At 40.7% G+C, this 17,449-nt stretch overlaps 1 long non-coding RNA gene across 1 annotated transcript in view; it reads left to right on the forward strand.

The window, feature by feature from the left end:
• LOC149874356 (uncharacterized) overlaps positions 1-16,723 on the forward strand; it is a 57,696-nt gene extending 40,973 nt beyond the window's left edge. Inside the window, exons 2-3 of the long non-coding RNA XR_016439929.1 lie at positions 15,846-15,925; positions 16,281-16,723. This is a non-coding gene — a long non-coding RNA (uncharacterized LOC149874356). The remainder of the gene's footprint in view (positions 1-15,845; positions 15,926-16,280) is intronic.
• Positions 16,724-17,449: the final 726 nt, after the last annotated feature.

The following is a 17,449-nucleotide window of genomic DNA, read 5'->3' on the forward strand; positions in this document are numbered from 1 at the left end:
ACTGTCCCAGCCTGAATCATTATACACTTTTTAACTGTGCTCCACCAGGAAGAAACTAGGTTGAGTGATACCTAAGTTTTCTAATGATCTTGTTGGTGTACTCTAAGCGTACAGGACACATTGATCCAATCCTTCTACAAAAAAATTCAGCTACGTCCTCTTAAAGGAAGGCCAGAAGTGCTGCCCACCTTTTATACAACTGCCTAATGGTTACAGCAGATGGTCAGGATGAGGGAAGCCTGGGTTAAATTCTTTCCTGAGGCTCAAGAGGTTTGAACCCACATTTTTCAAATGCCGCATGACAGGAGAACGCCATGACTACTAGGGTATAGTCTGGGTGCAAGCACCAACCATCCTTCTTGTTAAAGCTGTGCCATACAGGATTTTTCTCTAGTGGCTAGAACTGTCAGCTGGAAGAGATAAAACCTAATGTATTTTACGCTTGAGTGTCATTGGATTAAAATAATACAACATCCACATAAATTCTCAGGGCACCCCCCTCCCAACAGAGCACTTACACACTAAAGAGTCATATCTCTCTCTCTCATGAATCTTGCAGCCTTTGCTGCAGTGGCATAGCTTCAGCTGAAGGAATGGTGAATTCCCTAATCATTATCATATAGATTGGAGTGAGGTATTCTACATCTTAGCTGCTGAAGCTAGACCAGTGTACATTGGGCCAGAGGAAGTGCAGGAGGCAGTATAACTCTTGTATATTACCGGTTTGGGCACACTCCTGGGCAGGTGGAGTCCTGCAGTCTAGGTTTTGCTCCAGTGACCATTTAATATGAAATACAGAAGCCATCTTTGGAGCAAGCCACGGTAGGAGAGAAAGACTGCCTCTCCTCTCCGTCTGAAAGAAAGGGTATATGTAGCTATATTTAGAAGAGGTTTCCAGGCTAGGGATCTCTTGTGTGAGGCTGCCTTGCTCTGCCCTGCCTGGAGAGGAAAAAATGTGGTAGATTTGACAAATTACCAATGGGCTGGCTTCAGGTAGTTGTCTCCTCAACCGACTGGATTGATTCCATTCTGAAGTGCCTAACTCTTTCTATGTACTGTAAAGGGAGCCCAGTAAATGCTGGAATACTGCAATTAAAACAGCAATATATCTTTCTGAAGTCTGTTAGTTGCACTATTCCCCTGGACTCCAAGAAGCTGTGTATATGTATGGGTGGTACATACACAATACATCTTTGTGTGGTGAAATATAAAAGGACCTGCTTAACTAGCTTATCATCCAATGGCTCAAAACCAAAGCTGGGTTGATTCAGACGAGGAACAAGGTGCATTTTTTTCAGTGAAGGTAATTAGATTGCATATGGATCAAGTGGATTCTTCCTCACACTAATCCTGTTAGAAAATATGATCCAGCCAAATCAGAAATTAATGGTTTGATGCTAGAACCATTTGGTTAAATTTTACAGCCTATGTCATGCAAATAGTCAGGCTAGTTTATAGCAACAGTGCTTTCTAATCTGTGAGTCATTTTGCCAACAGCAGCGACCCTGTCCCCAAACCTCTACCAATAAAACCTACATGAAACAACTCACTCAACATCAGCATCATTTAATTCCTTTTGTTTAGAGAAGTATCCATTTTACAAAACACAAATCAAAGCTGGAAAACCAAGCATTGCTATTCAGTAGGGCTGTGCAAAGCTGCAGGTGCTGATTCCATTCGAAGGAGATATGGCCCAATTCGGTGGCTGAATCTCCAAATCTGAATCAAATCAGGGGACCAATAAAAAGGTCTGAATTGATTCAAAGCTCTCCGAATCTTTGGAAAAGATTCGGAGAGCTTTGATGATTTGGGCAGTCCCCACCAGCTGCAGCAGGGAGCTGGAGCTGGACTTGGAGTTGGTAAGTAGGGGGTGAGGAAACTAGGGGAGGGGGAAGGGTGCCATGGGGGGACCCCTGGCAGGCCCCATCTCCTGCCTGCTCCCCCAAGCCCCCCTGACTTCTGCCCACTCTCCCAACCCTGCCCATGGCTGCCCCACCTCCCAGTGCTATAAAAAAAAGCCCAGATTCACTGAGTGCAGCCTGGCAGGGGAGGCGATCCCTGCAGCACCCCACTGCCCCATGCTGCATGGGGGGCTCTGCCACAAGCCCCCCAACTCCTCCGCCGCTGACCCAGCCCCACCCGTGGCTGCCTTACCCGCTCCAGCTCCAGCCCTGGAAACCCCCCCACAAAAACCCCATGATTCACCAACTCCTGCAGCAGCCTCAGGGCTTCAGGGGGCTCATGGAAGAGCCCCCACATGGCATAGGGCAGTAGGAATCGTCCCCCTGCTGGGCAGGAACCGGTGAGTGGGGGTTTGGGTTTTTTTTTTCTTAAAGAGCTGGAGCTGGGGCAGGCAGGGCAGCCATGGGGGTGGGGCTGGGACAGTGGGAGGAGGGTTAGGGGGTTCTTACATAGCCCCCCAGTGTAGCATGGTGCAGTGGGGACAGCAGGGATTACCCCCCACCTGGCAGCACCCAGTGAGCTCGGGTTTGTTTTTTTCAGTGCCAGGAGCTGGGACAGGCGGGGCAGCCATTGCTGGGCTGGGAGAGTGGGCCGGGGATGGGACCTGTGTGATTTGGCCGAATTGAATCAGGACTGTGATTTGAATCACTGCATTGAATCACTGTCCCCTGAATCGGCCAAATCTGAAGCAAATACTAGCCGCTTTGCACAGGCCTAGTATTCAGTACCTTCCAAGGACTCTTCCTCATATGAGCTCCTGTTCGTGAGACATACAACTTCCTTAGCTTAAGTGCTTTCTAACCTTTAGTCGAGAGCTATTTGACCTGTAGGCCACCAGCCAGTCCCTAGCCCCATAACCATTATCTGGGATGCAGCTGGGTCTCAGCTCGCCCTGTGCCACTATGCTGCAGATGAAGCACTAGCAACAGTGTTGTCCCTTGCCGGTTACATATTAGGGATCTTTTGCATCACAGAAGGTTTTGACTTTTTAGATTTCTGTGCACTGAGTCTAATCTGTAAACTGGGTTAGAGTTCCTTTCTTTTCTCTCTCACTTTTGGGATCTTTGTTTATGCTGTTGAATCGCTTATAAAGTAATGGTCATATGAGTACCAATAAAAGAAATCAAATGCATCAGCTAGGAAGCACGTAACAAGGCCTAGTGAAATCTAGGCCCATCATGTCACAAAATGTCTAACTGTCACTTGTGTGTCCTTATATAAATCTCTGAGGTACCTACATTTGGACTAAATTCCTGGACTTTAGCCTGTCTGCCTCAGTTTCCCAGTGTATGAACAGTATGCAATCATACTTACCTTTTCTTCTGAAGAGGCATGGGATTCTGCTATGAAAGGTGTTATATTTGCACAGTATTTTAGCTACTTTAATAATTCAGGCTCCTATGGTTATAGTTTCCTTGAGAGCAGTAGAATGCTAACCTATACCCCAAGGGCTATGCTTCAAGTCTCTAAATTCATTTCATAATACCGTAACAAAATATAATACACACTCTTGGTAATTATTCTTAATGTGTGAGACCCTTATAAAGATGTGAGAGGCAAGGATGTGAGAGGCAAGGATTTCTTAGGGTGATATCTTTGGGAAAAAGCCACATAGTTGGTCCAATAAAAGATACCACACAAAGAAATCCTTGCCTCACATCATTTCTGGACCATCACAGCAACATCACATTTACACTACCACATGATGATGTAATAATTAAGTGAGCATACTAAAATAGACATTTCCCAGCTGCAGTGTAATGTAACTAAAGATTTTAAATTGGGTGTTTTAATTTCAATATTATTTTTCATTTAGGAGAAAGAATCCAAGTTTCATGCTCTAGGGAAGTAATATTAGAATTTGGAAATCCCATACTTTATGACAATGACAAAGGAAGTATAAACCTGCTGAGATAGCAAAATAATTAAAAACATGCCTAATTTCTAGTGGTTGTAGTCCAATTATTTTCAAAAGAACTACACAACATATTTAGGTAATTTGCTGTATCACGGCCAAAAGAGAACAGATACATAATTACAGGGCTATATGTACATAGAGTTAGAAATGTGATGTTTAAAAAGAAAGGCTAATTTACAAGCTGATAGGAACGTTTAATTGCAGCTTAAAGACGGAATAGACTCCACAACCATAAATGATGAAACAGAGCAGAGCATATCATTTCCAGATAATGATAATGTCATCTCTTTCACTTGAGGAGCTGGAACTGAAATAATTGTACATATATGAGCAGCATCCCCCTGAGACTAAGTTTCATATATACCATGTATATGAGGTAAGGTACAACTGAAAACAAAAGTTAAGGAAAAAAACTATTCTTTTCACAATATTTATATATCATTTAAAGCATATAAAGCAAAGGAAAAATGGGCCCTTCCTTCACTGTACAACCATGCTAGAATGGTCTGCCTATGAAATATTCAGAGATCCAATCAAAGCCTTGAATGCCTACATGTTAGGCACAATACTTTTAGGCATCTGCACCCCAGAGTGGAATTAAGACCCGAGAGTTAGCTCCACTGGTGTGCTTGGGGACCGCTACAGTGCTAGGGAAATTGCCTCAGATCGGCAATCCAAAAACTCCATATACCCATGTGCCAAGAAAAAACAATGGCAACTGCTTTTCATGAGGGGTTTGATTCTGCTGCTGCATGTTAGGTATGCTCTTGCAATGGTACCAGATTGATACCCCTGAGGGACTCAGAAGTGCTTAATTCCTGGATTCTGATTGAGTTTAGGCAGGAGATAAATGCCAAAGGCTCAGACTAGCGCAGTTTTGGGCTTAGACAGAACAAAACTCCAGGCCGTATGAGAGACTGAGGAGGCCTGTATCTCTACAGCCTCCGTAAGAGAAGGCTGAGAGGGGATCTTGTGGCCACCTACAAACTCACTGGGGCGGGGAGGCAGCAAGAAATAAGAGATGTACCCCTTGAAATAACCAGGAACAATGGCCACAAACTGAGAAGAAGCAGATTTTGGTTGGACATCAGGAAGAATTTCTTCATGGTACAAGTGGCCAGAATCTGGAATGGGCTTTCAAGGGGGGTGGTGCTCTCCCCTACCTTGGGGGTCTTTAAGAGGAGACTGGAAAAGCACCTGGCTGGGGTCATCTGACCCCAGCACTCTTTCCTGCCCAGGGCAGGAGGTCAGACTCAATGATCTCTTGAGGTCCCTACCAACTCTAACATTTATGAATCTGTGCACCTATAACTCAGATGCTACTAGATACCTAAAATTTAGCAGCCATTCATCCTAAAATATATACAACTTGCCTCAGGAGAGTGTTTCCATCCTGGCCTGGCACGGTGTGTATCTCTCCATTTCTCTCAATGGGCAGCCTTACACCCTTTAATTAGTTCATGCTCCAGTATGCCCAGAGGGGAGATATCTGGTATTCCTTCTTTTATGTAATGATCCAGCACAATCAGTGCCCTAACCACAAAGCTATGAGGTAGGCAGAGCTGAGGGCTTCCATCATCCCTCCAGTTGATCTCACCCTAGAGATCCCACCATTATTAAAACTGGTAATGCTTCACTGAGGATGAAAACTGGAAAAATCCCGTAAGGAAAATATGCTGATTAAGAGAGAGAGAGGATTTAAGATGCACAAAGATTTTGCTCAGCTAGAGGTTACAGCAGTTACAGAGCAGTTTTATGAGGATTCCTGATGTGCAATATTTATTTTTATTTGTTCTTCACTTACATTGAGTGCTGAGGCTAAACAACATAAGCTTATCAAAGCAGCTTAAAACATTAAAACAAAAGGAACTTCTCAATAGCGACTAAAACCAGGTCAATGTGAAATATGCTTTCAGAAACACTCAACTGTGTTAAGCTAGATCTATCCATCATGCTGGAGATTAACACACACACACAATAGAATCCATACATAAGCTCACAGAAACACCTCAAAAGATCAATAAAATGAATTAAAGCTGAGGTATAAACATTTTCTGTGGGTTAAGGGAAGAAATATTTAACATTTGCTGACAGATTAATATGTTGTGCTCTGTGTTTTTCCCTTTATTTTGTAAGAGTGTTGTATTACTTTTCCACAATTTGAATCAAAGTTATTGAAGGAGAAAAGTGGGTTTTCAGAAGACTGAAACAAATTCTGAAACTATGTTTAATAGCATGGAGCTACCTTACTTTAAAATGTTCTTTTATGGTCCTTGTTATGCTATCATGATTTAATCTCCTTATCATGCACTTAGTCTCCTTTATTTTGAGTTGAGGGTATAGGGCCAAATTCAGTATTGCAGCACATGGACCTGCTCAATAGTTATATTTTCACAGCCGTGCCTCAGGAGTAAATACCTACTCCATATTTTGAGTTACTACCCTTACCAATGAGGAATAATGATTTTGTAAATATTTGAAGAGAAAAATGAATCAAGGTTTGTATTTAATAATGGCAATTGGAGTTCCACTGCTGGGAAATTTTCTTGGTGTCATTCCAAGAAATACTTTGCAAAAGTGTCAGTTTTTGCCCATGCCTGTGAAAAAATGCTGGTTAGATTTTTCTCTGTTTAATCAATTTGCCATTTCTGTCAAATTCTCCAGCTTTTCAGTAGTGCAACTTGATCACTAAGCAAAGCTAATCAACTCAGAATTTATATCTAAGTAATATTCCCATTTCCCCTCCCCTCTTAATTGCTTCCCCCGGCCCACTATGAAATGGCACATTGCTGTGGATAAACTACCTTTTACTGTTGCAAAATCAAGGGAAGGTTTCAACAGCAGGATCCTCAGCAGGGGAAGTTTGAGACAGCAGGTGGTCCATGATTCTGGAAGGCTAGCCAGGCTTTTGCTAGGAAGACAATTTAATTAAACAAACAAGATTCTTACTGGGCCACAAACACACAGGTGCAATGCTGGTTTATCAATGTAATGTGAGAACTACTTAAATTTAAATTTTATATCCAGCCAATAAATCTTCCAGTTTAACTTTCACAGGAATGGGGCTTAGGGAAAGCCTAAGACAAACGATTTAAAAAGTTGACAGTGTTAAGAACTCTTTAATCCTGCTTCTCTGTTATCTGCCCAAGCAAGACCCACAGCTCCTATGCAAACGTAATCTCACTGCCTCCCTGATCTTCTTGACTGCAGGACCTACTGCTCAAGCAATCAGGGAGCAAGCAACGAAAATGATATATCTGACTAACTGGGGAACAGAAGAAAGGCTTACAATAAGTTAAAATTAAACACAGCTCAGCTTTAGGATGCAGAATCCAAGTCACATGAAGTGAAACACTTGTTAACAATTTGTAAGGAAAAACTTCATGGAATGCATTAAAACAACAATTAAATAAACAATTAAAGTGTGAGATACTGCTCCTGCCTTTGTTTAAGGTAATTTGCATCATCATCACAGAGCCTCACAGGAGGGCTGAGAGACTCCTTACCAGCTAAGAACCGCCTGCCCAGAGGAGTTTTCCATCTATTGACTCTCTGTGAAATCCTATGAAATATGAACTTTCATTTCTACCCAGGAGAACTTTTACAAGCTTTTCTCTGATGCCTGACGAAGGGTGTTTGTGCTTGAAAACGTGTCATTAAAGAATTTTTTTGCAAAGATCTTGCTGGTGTAATAAAAGATATCACCTCTACCACGAGCCCTGGTTGCTTTTAAAACAATAATATATTTGAAGAAATTATAATCCACTCATGTATGCTCCATGAACAGTATGGGAGAAAAAAATCTAATTCGTATAACAAGTGATTCATTGTACTTCATTTTAAATGCCATTGTGAGACAGGCGTATTTCACTGAAAGGTGTTGTGACTTCATATGAGAGGAAAAATGCCAAACATTCAGTTTAGGCCAGTATCTAGTAGTTCATCATCACTAAGGGACCCTTCTAACTTTGGTTTGAAAGCCTGAAAATATTTCCTAGGTCCTAATAAATTAACAAAAGAGACCACTCTTCTTTTTTTTTCTTGTGGTTTTTTTCTATTGGAATAGATGCATAACCACTATTTTCAATTTGGGGAAAAAAATAATCAAAACAGTGGTTGTCACAAAAACAAATAAAATGGAATTGGATCACCAGGGACCATGGGCTTCATAAGCTGAAAAAATAATAATGAAGTTCAATCAATCAGTTGTGCAGATGACTTTCCAGAACAGTAATCTAAAAATTATTTCAGTACATTGCGATAAAAGAGCCTCTTGCATATTTTTCAATAATTTGGCTAAAATAGTTTTTGGAACAGTCCTGCTTCCTTCCTGCATTCAGATATACTGGAAGCCATTTCCATGACAACACTCTTAACTCTGGGAAGAGGAGGAAATTTATCACTTGAAATTTTCAACTCTTGTTATAACTTGAAAATGCCCTTGATACCTCATTCCATCATCAGGTATCACTGATGTGATTATAGAACATCAAAGTTTCAACATAAATTACTTTCCTTCTGCTTTAGAGTTAGGTTTCGTGTTCTGGGATTAGGATAAATGATTTTAGAAGAGAAAGAACAAACAAGCTTTGCAAAAAGTACAGCATTTCTGTTTTTAGTGAACATCAATTGTGCCCTTGAGAATGAAGCCTCTAAATGCTGCTCCACAAAAGTGTTTAACCAATTATTAATAAATTACTTCCTATTCTTTAATCACCTTTGACTGGAAATGGACATTTCCCATGAAATATGATCTTCCTAGGTATCTCTGGGAAGATACTTTTTGGATAGTTATAGGTATTTGATAAACTGAACTGCTATCACCTTTTCCTGGAAAGGGGGGGAAAAAGTCTCATTAGATTTCAGCACTACTCCTCTACCTAAAAGAAACACACACAGAGACACCATGAAAAGGTGTGATAAAAAGATCATTGATATAACAGGCACTTCTCAAAGCATTACCAGATCCTTGACTCTCGCTGCTTTATATTCTTTTAAAATATAGGTTTTTATATGGAATCAAAGTTTCTCACCAGCTCCCTCAACAGTTTTGTCTATTTATTTTAGGAAAAGACTAAGTTAAATGTCCTCAGTCAAATAAGCCATGATATGAAGCTAATAAGACTTTCTCTTGCTGCCTCTCACCTCTTTTGCAGCACTCCTTCCCCTCTCTACATACCTGCAAGTGCCAAAGTACAGTAGCTACCCTAGTGAACAGAAACTCTTAGACTTCCTTTCCTTCTCACAGTAATATTGGTTCTATGTTACTATGGGCTCCAGGAAGGTTTTTCTTCACTCTTAGTTTCACATATTGGATCAGACTTGTTTCTGGGTTAAGTTTGGGAACAAGAGATATTGGCAGAACACAGTAGAAGGATGGGTGTTCCTAGGCAGACAGAATGTACCGGGTTTGGGACTGACTTCTCTGCATTGCATATTGTATCAATTTTCCACAGCCTAGAAGCTGGAAACACTTGCACAGATCAGTGTCTTCCAACCTTCAAACTATGGAATTTATTCAGGAATTGAGCAAGAAAGAAAAAATAAATCAACCCAAATCTTTTTAAGGTATTGTTGGAAATTCCAGATGAAATTGGTAAAAGACAGGCTACGTACATAACTGAATTCACAATGATGTATTTCAGGACTGATATTGTAAGATGGAAGGAAACAATGAAATATAAAAAGAAATGCATAAATGAGCTGGAGACTAAACACTTTTTGACATAATTCTACATTAATTTTCCAAGCTCTAAGAGTAGATATGCTAAGTCTGCTAAACACCACCACCACCACTAGTCAAATAAGTCAGGCCCTCAGGGACTGGACTAACCAGGGCTTGCTTATGACTATTTTTGCCTGAACTGATTCATAATAACTTTTTGCTCTCCAACTTTTCCTTATCTACTCTATTCTGTTGAAGCAAGATCTCTAACACCTTTGCTTGTCAGCAGCAACCAGTTTTTCCCTCTGATCTTTCTTGCATGAAATACTTCAGCTGAATCTTCTTGCAGCTCAAGAGATCTCAAGCTTGCAGCAGTTCTGCCTCCTAAAACAAAGCACAATCTGTTAGGCCCCCCCTTCAAGTGTGTGTGTGTGTTGTTGTTGTTGTGGGGGGAGTCATTTTTGTCTCATTTTAATTATTCTTTTTTAAGCAAGAGAAAGAAAACATTTATAGAAGCAATGAGACATAGTAACAAATGTGCATTCCTTGCTATACTAATAATAGACAAAAATATTAGGTTGAGAACTTATGAAATTATACACAGCAAATACACTGTGTCCAAGAGATACTGTACTGATTTTCAATATAGTAACTATTAGCTTATTTCATAGATTTCATAGACATTTGGGCTGGAAGGGACCCCAGAGGATCACTGAGTCCAGCCCCCTGCCCCAGGGGCAGGATGTCAGCAGGGATCATAGGATTCCAGCAAGATAAGCATCCAAAGTTTGTCTTGAAGGCATTTGAAGTGGGTGCTTGAACTGCCTTCAGTGGCAGTCTATTCCGAACCTTCGGGGCTTGGACAGTGAAGAAGTTCTTTCTTATGTCCAGCCTGAATCAGTTGTGGTGGAGTTTGTGACCGTTCAATCTTGTCATCCCTTGGAGCATTCTGGTGAACAGGCGTTCCCCTAGATACTGGTGGTCACCCCGATAAACGTATAGGTGGCCACCAGATCACCCCTGAGCCTGTGCTTTTCCAGGCTGAAGAGTCCCGTGGCTCTCAGCCTCTCATCATAAGGTCCGTTTTCCTGACCTCTGATCATGCGCGTGGCTCTTCTCTGGACTCTCTCAAGCTTCTCCACATCGTTTTTGAATTGTGGAGCCCAAAACTGGATGCAGTACTCCAGCTGCAGCCTCACGAAGGCCGAGTACAATGGGAGAATGACGTCTCGGGATTTGCTTAAGAAGCATCTATGGATGCAAGCCAGTGTTTTGCTCACTTTATTAGCCACAGCATCACACTGAAGGCTCAAGTTCATCTTGTGGTCAATCATGACACCCAAGTCCCTTTCATCTGTAGTGCTAACCAGTGTAGCATTGCCGAGCCTATAAAGATGCTGCAGGTTTTTCCTCCCAGGGTGGAGAACCTTGCATTTTTCAGTGTTAAACACCATCAGGTTCTCATCCACCCATTTCATGAGCCTATCAAGATCTGCCTGGATCACCCTCCTGTCCTCAGGTGTGGATGCTTTAACCCAGAGTTTGGTGTTATTGGTAAACTTTCCCAGTCCGCTTCTGACACCAATGTCCACATCATTGATAAAGATGTTAAACAGTATAGGTCCTAGAACAAAGCCTTGAGGGACCCCACTGGTGACCGCACACCAAGATGATTGGCTCCCATTGACCACCACCCTCTGGGTCCTACTGCGGAGCCAATTTCCCAGCCAGTGGATCGTGGTGACGTCAAGGCAGCAGCTACCCAGTTTAGTCACAAGGTGATTGTGCAATACCAAATCAAATGCTTTTTTGAAGTCAAGATATACAATGTCGATTTCTTCCCCCTTGTCCAGGTGATAAGTCACCTGGTCATAAAAGGAAATGAGATTGGTCAGGCAAAACCTACCCACAACACACCCATGCAGGTATCCCTCAGGCTGTTGCCTTCAGCTAGTTTGTTAAGGATGGCCTCTTTGATAATCTTTTCCAAGACCTTCCCCAGGATAGAGGTCAGGCTGATGGGCCTGTAGTTTGCCAGATCTACTTTCCTCCCTTTCTTGAAGATAGGCACCGCATTGGCCTTCTTCCAATCTTCGGGCACTACATCAGAGCACCAAGAGCTCTTAAATATCCATGCCAGGGGCTGAGCTATGATGCTCGCCTGCTCCCTGAGTACCCTTGGGTGTAACACATCAGGGCCGGCTGACTTGCAGGTATCCACCTGTCAAGGTGTTCCTTCATGATGTCAGCTTTGATGGAGGGCAAGAAATTGCCCTCACCCAGGCCTCCCTGTTCCACAGTGGGCAGGGCTGTCCCATGGGACTGGTGAAAAACTGACGCAAAGTACCCACTTAGCAAGTTCGCGTTTTCCTGGACATTGGTTGTCAGTTGACCCATCTGGTTTGGCAGGGGTCAAATGTTGCCTGGCTCCCCTCATATCTAAAAAAATGTAGCCCAAATAGTTTTAATAGTAGTAATAATGGCTATATTATCATAGTATAGTATGGATTAGTCAAGATATTCTGTAAGGAATCCTAGTTGAATTCTCAGGGTGAAATTTTAACACCACTGAAGTCAGAGAAAGTGATTTTGTCCTTCTTTTCCCAAAGCTGGTGGTAGATTCCACATACCTTGTTGAAGCAGAGACACTCTTGGGAGAGGAGGCATCAATCAGAATTTTGCTGTGACTTCTGTGCCCAACTGAATGGTATGGATATGATAAAGTCTGAGAAGATCCATTCATCTTTCCTTAGTGGGTAGTGTGCTTAGGCCACTAAGAAAGTGTGGTGAACAGAGTATTATTTCCAGGAGATGGAAGTCTTCTGAAAAAAGCTAAGTCAAAGATGCTTCTAAGTTTAATGGCTCAGTGCAGCTAGTGTGGTTAAGACGTGTTAGTTCCTGTAGCTAATGGCACATAAAGGAGCACACACTGATTGCAGACATGGGAAAAACTAACAAACAGCACTTTACTTTAAATTCAGTGCGTTCCTGAGCCAAGCCCAGTGCATGCCCAAAAGAGGTATCTTGTTAGTTGGACTTGGCTTTCTTAACATCTGTATTTTTTCCCTCATGTTTGTCAGTGCCCAAAGTGACTAGCATCACACCTGGCTGCTTTTGACTTCCCAGCCCTAGGTATCCATTTAAAGCTGGGTCAACTTGGGGTGGCATTTGGAATGAGTCCAGAGCAGGGCTTGAACTCAAAAATCTGGAGTCATAGCAAAACACTTGATCTTTTCTGCCACTACAACACTTATCTGAAGAAAGCATTGTTTGTGAAAAATTTTGGCTCAGCTTCTCTTAAAGATAAGGAGCAAGAAGTCTGGAGACCTTGCCTTTATCCTTGGGCATGCCAAAGATTTTCTAGTACAGTGGTTTTCAACCCATGGTCCACAAACACCTGTGGGTCCATAGACTATGTCTAAGGGGTCTGCAAAAGATGACTATGATCAATCAAAAGTATGTCAATACCCACAATTACAATTCAAACCCCACACCTCCGTTCAAAATCTCCAAAGGGATCCTCAACTCTATTCAAAATTTTTTAGGATTCTGCAAAAGAAAAAAAGGTTAAATCCACTGTTCCAGTACATTGAACATGTTAGGTGCTCCTTTTTCACCTTAGTTTCTCTGGCTCTAAAGGGACGAGTATTCCTGCTCCAGACACATATTATATACACACTTCAACTTACTTAAGGCAGATGCACATGCAAGTTGATATTTTTGTTAGAAAGTATCAGGGATTGTACTCAATTTTTGTGCCAATCAAATAAGTGTTTAATTTTTATTAAAAGTATTATTAAAAATTAGTACTACAGTGAAGAGGAAACAAATAGAAAGAAAGAAGAATTATATTAGGTCAAAGGCAGCATTTAAATATACTTTGTATGTGTCCTACTGATTACAGTAGGGTTATTTATGTGAAGTTGAGGAACTTAGCTTCTCAAGCATAATTCTTATATCCTCCTCTCAACTCCACTCTGAAAACATTATAAAATGAGCTGTATTTAATCAGCATATTGATTAAATGCACTTTATCTTCACTTCATCATTACTGGCAATAATCAGTTTCTAGAGATTGTCTAGATAAGAAGCTGCCACCGCTTAATTTAAAGCAAGTTTTTAAGTAAACGTAACTGAACTGTTGCAACAGCAAGGTAGGAACTCTTACATTGGTTTAAAATAGGCTTTTTGGTTTAGCTTAAGACAACTGAGAATGTATTCATTAGCACTAATTAGCGAGTGTTAACCCACTAAGACAAAACTCCAAGTACAAAAACATTTCCTTGAATTGTTTGTAAGTATTTTCCATGCACATTTACACCAGATTTTAAGGCCTTCATACAAATATGTGTTTAGTTAGCTCTCACAAAATTTCTTATTTTAGCAATGCTACTTGCTCAGATTTTTATTTCCTTGGTATTTTGTATAGACAATTACTTTTGCTGTGTTCTTAAAATATATATTTTTAAATTATCATTTTTGAAATAGATCTTCAGACATTAGGGGTAAAATGCAAAGTGGAATTATAAAAATAAAATTAATTAAAAAACATTGAATAAATGCAAGATTATTTTAAGTTGCTTATCATACTCCCACATAATACCTTTCTTCACAAATATGTCCAAGCATAAATTATTGCTTCATAGTCATGCTTCTAATCTAATATAATCTAGAAGCAAATCCAGGTAGAATATTCCCCTAGGAGAGTCGTTCTTAACTGGGGTGCTGTAATTGAGGGTGACACAAGATCATTTTAAGGGTGTTGTAGTGTCATGCAATATTGCCATGGTTGGTGTGCCAACACATACACAAGATTCACAAGATAACCCCAGAGATTTCAAATAGGAATCTTTGAGAGCATCTACATGTTCAGTGAATGTGACTGAATATATTCAATTTGAGCTGGAGTAAATTAATCCCAATGTCACCCTCTACATGGGCATTTAAGTATAGTAATTTACTGCGCTGTTGGACATCACTTGTATCTGATAGGATTGTCTGGCAGTTCAGTAATCTGTTGTGCCCTAATTGCTGCACGTGTGTAGATGGTGATGCTTTACTGTACAGCAAATTAGTCTGCTGCACAGTAAAGCTTCTTGTGTAGACATGCCCTGTAGCATAAAAAACATCCTGACTAATGTGGTCTTATTGAGTTCTTTGCAAGAGAAGAATTGCTTTAGTACTTTTCTGTAGTCAAAAAAATGAGTAAAGGTTAAGAACTGAGGTTTTCTGAGGGGTGCTTTGATTCTAATAAGGTTGAGAAGCACTACCCATGGGGATATGCCTACGCTTCCTCAGGATCATGAGAAAGGAAGTTTATTAGCAAATTCTCAGTGGCGCGCTAAAGTAGCTAAATCACAACATTTATGGGGGCAGCACATTTAGAGTAGATTTGGTGTATGTCACTTTAGGATGTTATAGTGCAGTCCTTTGTCAGTGTAGCCAAAGGTGTTCTATCTCTTTACTCCTTTATTCCGTCAGTAAAACCAACTTCCATAAAAGAAAGCCATCAATGAACTTACTGGTGTAAAAATATTTAGGCTTTGGGCTTACAAGCCCTCAGCTGTGTACTTAACTTTAGACACATTGAATAGCCTTGTTGAGCGCAGCACAAAAACTGCTGACATAGGGAAAAGATTAATTCTCCAAGGTTGAAGGAGAGATTTTTTTGAAGGGAAAAATGGAGAATATTGGGCATATGCCTATTACTTGTTTATATTAGCAATTAAGACGGTACTATAAGCTGCTATCTAGTCTATGTTTGAAAGCTACATCTGTTCAAAGGATAAGAATCATGTAGTGTTAAACAAATCCAACATCTTATTTCTTCAACTGGCATGGGGGTTTTTGTTTCCTAAGCTGTGCTCTATAAGTGGAGACGATGAATGGAGGTCTTGCCTCAGGCTACAGTTATGCTTCTTGACTTAATGGATATAGCAGTCCCATTTCTGGAAACATATTCATAGCAATTCTCAGTAAATGTGAGGAATTTTGATTTCGTAACAATGTAAATATTTTGCATAGTGTTAATACTTAAATATTCATCACTAATACTAATTAAACACTCATAGTGTACAAAATATTGAACGCTGTTGCCTGCTTGAAAGGCAATTAATCTGCGAACAAAGTGTTTTTATGTGTCTGTGGAATTGGAGCATCAGTCATACTTTTGACTACAGTTGTCTTAGAAACTGGTTCAGGCGACCTCTATTCAAATAAAGTCACAGACCTCTAGAGGGCTGAGAATCACCTGACAATTCATCCTCTAGCTAAGTTTCTTTTCAAAATGTTTGCCAACAGGACAGCAACAAATGTGTAAGAAATGGGTAACAAATATGGACCGGACCTGACCTAGTGTAAAATTTCTGGAAGGCCATAAGGTAAGTTTATTGCTTGCACCCATCCCCAGATTTAGATCCATTTTAAAATATAAAGGAAGGGTGGAATGAAAGCAGTCACATCTCCTATTGCTTCCCTCTTATTACCAGCATATTCCAACATATTTGCATGATCTTTTCTATTCCTGTCTTCCCATATGGTATCCTAACTCTGGTCTAGTATCTTTCCTTTCTCTTCCTGTCCCTCCTCCCCTCCCCTGAAATCTATCTATTTCACACTGAACCTGCTTCTCTTCTTTCTGTCTAGTTATCTGTCAGGTCCCACCACCACAACAACTGTGAAACTCTTATGTATTTAAAATTTGAAAAAACAAAACATGTCTACCTTATTTCTTAGCAGGTGGAAAAAATATTTACAGCTGTTCTTCTCTATTCTGTGGTTCACCACTCATTTAATTTGGTCTTCATGAAGAGAATGATGTTGCCGAGGCTGGAGATAGCAAGGCCCAACAGTTAACACCGGAAGTTCATGAGTGTAGAACGTACCACAAAATACATTCTACTTCTTGCAGAATCCAAGGGTTTTGTTTGTCTGTTTGTTTTTAAAGTGCTCTTTCTCTCTCTCTCTCATCCTTGGGGTTGTGAAGAAGTCACCGAGAACATGAATCAAGAATAAATGGAGATGTACACTAACTTTTCAGGGAGCCCAGAACAAAGGCTCTGAGATACAGGAATTGACTGCTTCATTTAACCATATGTTTTTCTGAAAATTAAGCTTACAGTTAAATGTCACCTTACTTAACTATTCCTGTGACAATTTTACATGAACCATCCAGTCAATTGTGTTTATCTCAGTCTTAAAAAAATCCTCCCATGACTCCAACTGCCTTATACTCATTTGACAAAATTTCCAGCTTGCTGCTCCCAATTTCTATGGTGCAGTTCTGCATTATGTGCTGTCATTGCAAAATCTGTAGCACAATAAAAACAGAGACGACATATAATATACTGGATTCATAGCAAAAGAATACTATACCAATTCTAGTATTGCTTTTTTGGTTAACCCTTCAGTAAACCTTGAAGAACATTTATACATTGAAATTAGAGAGGGACTACGGCAGTTTTGAGGAAGCCATCACAGTCCCAATGAGTTTTCAGAGGCTCTTTGGAAAGTCATCTTCTTTCCTATTTCCCTCCACACTGTACTGTTGAAGAGGATGTTTAATTTTTTCTTCTAGGTTCCATCCTTTGCCAAATTGATTACCGTACCTCAGAATTGTCACCTGCTGTCTTCTGGGGATACTTTTGGGCATCATGATCCCTCACCTGCCACACAGCATCAAGCATTGTTTTGTATTGCTTGGCTGCTAATGTCAACCAGCCATGTCAGACCAATCCTAACTGCATCCTGCCTTCTCCACACACTCTCTCCAGAGAAAATACTCATGGACGATATGGATGAATTTGTAGAACTGTGAACTCCAGCTGGACCACAGAGCTGTAACAGGTCTACAACACTGAGGTGTCATGGCCATGGTGGGTACCAAAATGTTTTCATAGATTTCA

This window comes from Crocodylus siamensis, chromosome 1, assembly GCF_052110815.1.
Source record: "Crocodylus siamensis isolate JL-2025a chromosome 1, ASM5211081v1, whole genome shotgun sequence".
NCBI classification, from domain to species: Eukaryota; Metazoa; Chordata; order Crocodylia; family Crocodylidae; genus Crocodylus; species Crocodylus siamensis.